This window comes from Castanea sativa, chromosome 1, assembly GCF_040712315.1.
Source record: "Castanea sativa cultivar Marrone di Chiusa Pesio chromosome 1, ASM4071231v1".
Taxonomy (NCBI): domain Eukaryota; kingdom Viridiplantae; phylum Streptophyta; class Magnoliopsida; order Fagales; family Fagaceae; genus Castanea; species Castanea sativa.
In genome coordinates this window covers 30,961,327-30,968,358 of record NC_134013.1, presented here as the reverse complement: position 1 = coordinate 30,968,358, position 7,032 = coordinate 30,961,327, and the positions used below count along the sequence as shown (strand labels likewise).

At 37.1% G+C, this 7,032-nt stretch overlaps 1 pseudogene; it reads right to left on the bottom strand.

Annotated features, from left to right (window-relative positions):
- Positions 1-458: 458 nt before the first annotated feature.
- LOC142622896 (ABC transporter C family member 10-like) lies at positions 459-6,519 on the bottom strand (annotated as a pseudogene).
- Between the last annotated feature and the right edge of the window lie 513 nt (positions 6,520-7,032).

Below are 7,032 nucleotides of genomic sequence, written 5' to 3'. Positions count from 1 at the left end.
AATCCTTGTGTCAGTATCTTTATTGCTTTGAGTCTTTTACTGTTGATTTGGTTTAATATAAATATATATCTGTTGGGTATATGATTTTTTATTTGTTGTGTTTAACTGATAAATTTATCATGGTTGCAAGGTTAAACATTGGCCTTAAACAATATTTCTCACTATAAGAAACGGATATATCAACAATTTCACTCATTCCAAATGATAAAACGACTCATTTTGAAAAATACAAGGACTAACTTGATGCTTAAGATTCATTGAAAATGAACATGACATTTGGGTGATGGGTTTTGGAACCAAAGGTATATTTCAACCCAATTACTAACAAGGCCTGAAGAAACTGCACATGGGCATTTCCTAGCAGCAGCTTAATTTTGAATTTCCAATCACATGATGCATAGTCTTGCTAGCAAATTGAGAAAACTATTATACCCAGTTGTTGCATCTAGTAGGCTTCGTTAGAAATTTTCCGAGTAAATGTTTCCACTTGCAGAATGAGACCAATATTCCTTGACAAGCTGACCAAAAAGTGACCCCTCCTTGTTCATCAGCTTTAATGGCTCATCATACTCTGCTATTTTCCCTATTAATGCAAAGTAATATATCAAATCCATTGTAATTGATAAGATGGTATAGTTCTTTTACAAGAACGCAGGGATACATCACTCACCATCGCTGATAGCAAGCACCTTAGTGCAGTCCATGACAGTTGGTATCCGATGGGCCACTGCTATTACAGTGCAGTCTGTGAATTCTGTTCGTATAGTTTTCTGAATTAGAGAGTCTGTTGCGTTGTCAATTGATGCGGTGGCTTCATCAAGCACTAGTATCTGACTTCTCTTAAGCAATGCACGTCCCAAACAAAATAATTGTCGCTGTCCAAGGCTCCAATTTGATCCATCTTGCATTACTGCAATCTAGATTATTCGTTGCAATTTTCTAACCGAAGGAAATGAAAACATACATACACAATTTCTTACCTAAGGAATCCAGGCCCTCCTCTTTTCCGTAAATAGCCTCTCGAAGCTGACATTTTCCTAGAACCTGTAACACAATAATAAATAAATACTCGAGTTAATTGGCAAGAGTAAGCAAAGTACAACTGTTATTAGCTCTTGGATGTTGGTATGATGGCAATTAGTTTCCTTTAACCACTTCAGAATATCAAAATTGATAACATTTTCTGGAACCTGCCATATGACTATAAATATTGAATCCAGCTATTATTAAAAGAGTGTAATAATACAAAAGAGCATCTTAAAAAGGTAGATTGCAATGCACATTTCTCAATCCATCCTAATAATCAAAACAGGTTATAAAAGCCTTACCTCCCATATCTCCTGATCAGTATGATTTGATAGGGGGTCTAGATTGTATGTCACTGACCCACTAAAGAGTGTTGGATCTTGTGGTATGATTCCTAGACGTGATCTTAGATCATGAAGCCCAATTGTAGAAATGTCAATTCCATCTATAGTGATCATTCCCTCAGTTGGCTCCACCAGACGAAACAAAGCACTAATAAGAGTTGTCTTTCCACTTCCAGTCCGGCCAACAATCCCAATTTTGTGCCCTCCTTCAGAAACGCAACTTATCCCCTGAAGAACCAGTGGAGCATTGGGCCGATACCTCACCTAATTGATGATATAATAATGATAATTACATTTCCATAATTCAAGAACTTGTTGATGTATAGAGTAATACTCTTTGCAATTTCTTTTACCTTCAAATCACATATTTTCACTTGTCCAACCAAAGGCCAATTGTGCATGGGTTGGTGACCTTCTATTTCTTCTGCAGCTTCACCAGGAATATACATGTATTGTTCTAGCCTTTCTACAGATGTAATTGATGTTTCTAGCAAGCTCCAGTTTAGGACAAAAAAAACAACATATACATTTAATGAAAGACCATATGTCAGTGCCATGCCAACATATCCTGCCATCACATAGTAAATGTTGGTCAGACATTACAATATAGATAGATTTATAAACTAGCCTCCAATATCAGTAATATAGCTTGCCCAATTATATTTTAGAATCAAAATAAATTGTATCTTGTATTACCCATCCATGATTTTATAAATCCCAAATTTTGTAGCAAGTCAGGGCATGTTGCTGATGCAAAACTAACAGATGCCTTTGGTTGACTAAGCTAAAGGATGTGAGGGTAGAACCATAAAGAAGTCAAATTTTGGAGTGACTAATTCATGCAAGGAATCCTAAGGAATGCCCAAATGATAAAATAAAATAGATGAAGGAGCTTCAGTTAAGATGGTTTGTACATACTCACCGAAGAAGCAGACCACTTCTATTACTGGGAGAGAGAAAATGGAATAATGGTATTTTTAGTGGTAGGCTGGGTTGTAATTGGTCCGAGTTTCGAGGCATGGGTTGCATTACTAGTTGGAGGGGTTGGATTTACATGTTGCTTATAAGAAATGCATATCTGAAGCTTAGAGAAATGATAATCATGAGATGTAGGGGCACCGCAAGAACTTAACTGAAACGTATAAGATTATTAGAATTCAATTGGGCTAAATTGATATTACTAACCAGAGGCAGAAGCTCCAAGATGAAGCAAAGTCATGGAAAGTGCTGAGAATGAGAGAACAATTGCACATAGAATTTCCACACGTTGGATCAGCCACTGGTTTGCTGAAAAATAATGAAAGCATGCACTTGCGTTTCTGTCAATAAGGTTCAAGTTCTTTACAAAGAACCGCTCCTCCTCTCCAAAAGCTCTAATTGTCATGGCTCCAGAAATGGATTCAGCAAGATGGCTGGTGATTAAAGACTTGGTTGTACCATCTTTTCGCACTTTTGCAGAAGCAAAGTAGTATCTCTATATTTCCAAACAAAAACAAGTTCAGTATTTATTTGTTGAGAAGGCTGCAGATAGTAGGAAAAGGAAGACACCTCTGGATGTGGATGGAGATTTCTACTTTGTAAGGATTTCATTATGACATCAAAGAATGTGGTAAACATTCAGAAACATAGAAAATCTAGAGTTTTAACTTATGTCAGTCGACAACCAGTGTATTAGAAAATACTAACATCTTAACTGTCTATTGGAAAACCAAGTACTAAACCACCAATTGGAGAATTGAGAATGCACTGATGACACACCCCAAGTAAATACATAGGTCATGCAATATGTCAAAATAATTACCAGAGGCATGGACAAGGGAATGTTCCCTTTCAATAAATATAAAATTGTTGTGAAAGAATCATTCTGTTAATTGTTAGTAGTGCATGTATTACCTGTAATAGTATAGTCAGATAAACCATGGGAATTATGAGAAACAAGATTGGCCAGGTTAGAAGAGCTAATATTCCATAGCTAGTGTACATAAGCATAGATGCCCCAAGAGTGAAACTTAATTTGAAAGCCACATCTAGGTCAATGACAGTCAAATCAGACGATACCTATAAAAGTAACCATTAGTGTAAGTCCAACTGTGTTTTTCTCAAGGACAGCATATAACTTCAGTTTTGAACTCTTACCCGGTTGAGAATCCTTCCCAGAGGTGTTGAGTCATAAAACGACATTGGTGCTCGGAAAAGAGAGGTCATCAGTTTAGAAAAGATCAAACGCGATGCCCCAAAACTTAAAGTAACTACGTAAAAGGATCTAAGAAACAAAAAAAAGTACTAGGATACATGCAATCACTGAGTAAACTATGATAAGCTCCGCTCTATTTACATGAGAATCCTGGATGTGAGCAGCTAACCAGTAGCTTTGAATAATTTGAACAAATATGAATATGATATGGCATATGGTTGTCAAGGAGAAGTACAAAAAGCCCTTGTTCTGATTCAGATACTGTATGTAAGGCTTAAAACCAGTGTCTCCTGTTTCTCTTTCTTCTTGTTTAATCAATTGATCACCTAGAGATGACATTAACTGCTTCTTGTTATAATTCTTCTTGATTTCACTTTTGGAGGGTTCAAGTTTTCTTAAAGAAGCATACTTGGCTTGTCTCTCAAAACCAACAGTGTCATGGTGTGCACTGACAAGATTTTGTAAGCTCTTAGTATATCCCCTTTAGTCATAAACTGCCAAACAAATGAAGTTTATTTAGTCCTAGAGTTTTCACAACACTTCCAGCAGATAATTGAAAATGTTTTGTAAAATTGGAAAATGAAATCTATCAGTTATTTTTAAGGTATCAGAACCATAGAGGTGAAAGTAACCCCAACCAAAACTATTAAATAAATGAAAGACACAGAAAAAAAAAATCACAATTTCACTGGTATACCAACCAAAATAGAATCAAATGTAGGAAGGAAGTCAACTTGGTGAGTCACCAGCAAGACTGTCTTCCTAGACAAAGCTCCCATCACATATTCCTGGACACAAGGCATATTAGATTTTTCTTTCCTTGAAAAAAAGAAAGAGTACTACTAGAAAAATCCTATTGGTTGGAAATAATAATTACATGGAATAGTGTGGTGGAAGTATGTGCATCAACAGGGCTGAATGGACCATCCAAGAGATATACATCTGCATCCTGATAGAGTGCACGTGCAAGTTGAACACGTTGCTTTTGTCCACCGCTCAGAGTAACTCCTCTTTCTCCTATTTCTGTGAGATCACCGTAGGGAAGCATCTCAAGGTCTTTTATTAAGGAGCATCTTCTAAGCACTTCTTGATATCTAAGCATATCCATGGGGGACCCAAACAGAATGTTTTCTTGTATAGATCCTGTCTGGATCCAGGATGTCTGAGAAACATATGCTATCTTTCCATAGGCAGTAACCTGAAAATATAGATCCAGAAGCTTTATTAACACTTTTATCATTTAAGAATTTTGAAATCTACATATAATTGATGCATAAATAATCAATCGGGAAAATACTGTATGCTCTAGAAATTTAGTAGGGGGGAAACCTAAGTCTCATGAAAATTTTAAAATATACAATTCTCTAGTTGAGGGCTTAAGTCTACTCCATGGATAAGGAATAAATGATTACTTACCATGCCCTTGATGTTTGGCACCTCTCCAAGAATTACAGCTAGAAGGGTAGATTTACCTGATCCAACCTCTCCACAAATTGCTACCTTTTCTCCTGGTTTCACAAACAAGTTAATGTTTCTTAGTAAGACATTTTCTGAATCAGTCTCCCAAGATATTTCACTGGCCCTCATAAATATGGAGTGCTCTTTCTCTTTCCCATTGCACTTTTGCCTTGAATTTTCGTTCTCCAACTCAGGTGCCTCAAGAAACTTGACAATTCGGGTTAATGAAACCTTTGCTTCGATGAAAACTCCTGCAACATCAGGGATCATCCTAATAGGCTCCTGAACAATGCGCAGACTCGATAGGAACATGAATACATTAGTAGTAGAGAGTGGACTTCCAAGGAAGTAGCATGACCAAAAGGTGGCAGTTGATACTAAAATCTGAGACAACCAAAATAAAGACACATAATGCCCCTTTTGTGATAAAACTGGTAGTATCCACTTGGATTCTTCTTCCCTTAGCACTTCTATGACATTCTTAAAATGTTTTTCCCAGGCATACAGCTTCAAGACCTTCATATTTGCAAGAGCTTCTGTAATGGCCTTTAGCCGCTTATCTTGTGCCACCATAAGCTTAGTCTGATACTTATGCTGCAATTTGGCTAATGGAGAAGTTGCAATCACAGTCAATATGATTACAATTAAAGCTCCAACAGTTGCCAGCCCCATAGCATAGTAAACAATAGATAAAGCAATACATAGCTGAATGATTGTTGACCATATCTGATGGAACCAGTATGGGAATTCACCTATTCTATATGCATCTACTGTGACATAATTCGTTATCTGGCCAGGAGAATGAGTAACCTTAGCAGCATTTGAGAGTTGCAGTTGCTTTTGATAAATAGCTGCAGACAAGGAGGATCTTACCTGGAGACCAATCAATCTGGTTCGGAAGAACCATTGCCTCTCAGAGAATGACTCTAAACACTTTGCCACAAAGAGTCCTCCAGCCAGTGCATAGCCCTCAAATTTAAAAGCCTCTTTGCCATCTGCGATCTCAATGAAGGCTTTAAGAAACAATGGACCAGTGGACACTGTGAGGACCTTGATCAATGCAAAAAATCCAGAAATTAAAATTTGTCTTTTGTGGCAGGAAAATATTACAGAGAACATTGAAGGAGATTCATATGTTGCTTTCTGTTTCTGCTTGCTTAGTTGCTCCTTAAACATTAAGTAGCATGTTTGAGCCTGGTCTTCTTGCCTTAACTGTGGAATATCATTTTCCTCAAGAATTTTCTCATTACCCTGCTTCATTAATGGATTCAACCGCCTAAATGTCATAGTACTAAGAAATCCAGCTTTTGCAAAAGGAGTAACATCTTCATTAGAATAATTTTCACCTTTGTCATTGTCGTCTTCACTTTGCAAAGGTGCATAGGAAGTATCATAACTAAAGTATGGATCAGTTTCCACAAGCTTGTGTCTCCAAAAAACACACAAGAGAAGCAGGACTGCTCCTGGAAGGGACAAAATATCCAATATCATCTCCATAGTTGCCATTTTGTCCACAATAATAACCCAAAGAGATGAAAAGTAGAGGAATCCAGCATACATGAAGGCTACAATCGAACAATGCTTTGCAGTTGTGGTGTGTTGAAGGTGTACGCTGTCAATAATTATTGTAAAATCCAGCATCAACCATGTGAACCCTTGGAATAGCATTACTAGCCATCCATGCAAAGGTAAGATGGTTCCTGTTGCATTGAGTTCCTTATAACATATCCAAAACCCAGATCCCAAGTAAGCCAAACCCAGACCACCATTAAAAATGGCTGAAAAAATTAGAATTGGAGAGAAGCGTTTAGACCGTAATGGCTCTATTCTCTTCCTTAAGAATGATCTAAACAGTACCAAATATACAAACATGAGCAGAAATAGGAAATTAACAGAAATGACCAAACAATTGTTGATGCATGTATTTGGATCGATTATGGATAGAAAACCATAACTGCATCTCTTTCCAACTTCACTTGAACACTCAGAATTCCCACAGAATACAGTCCA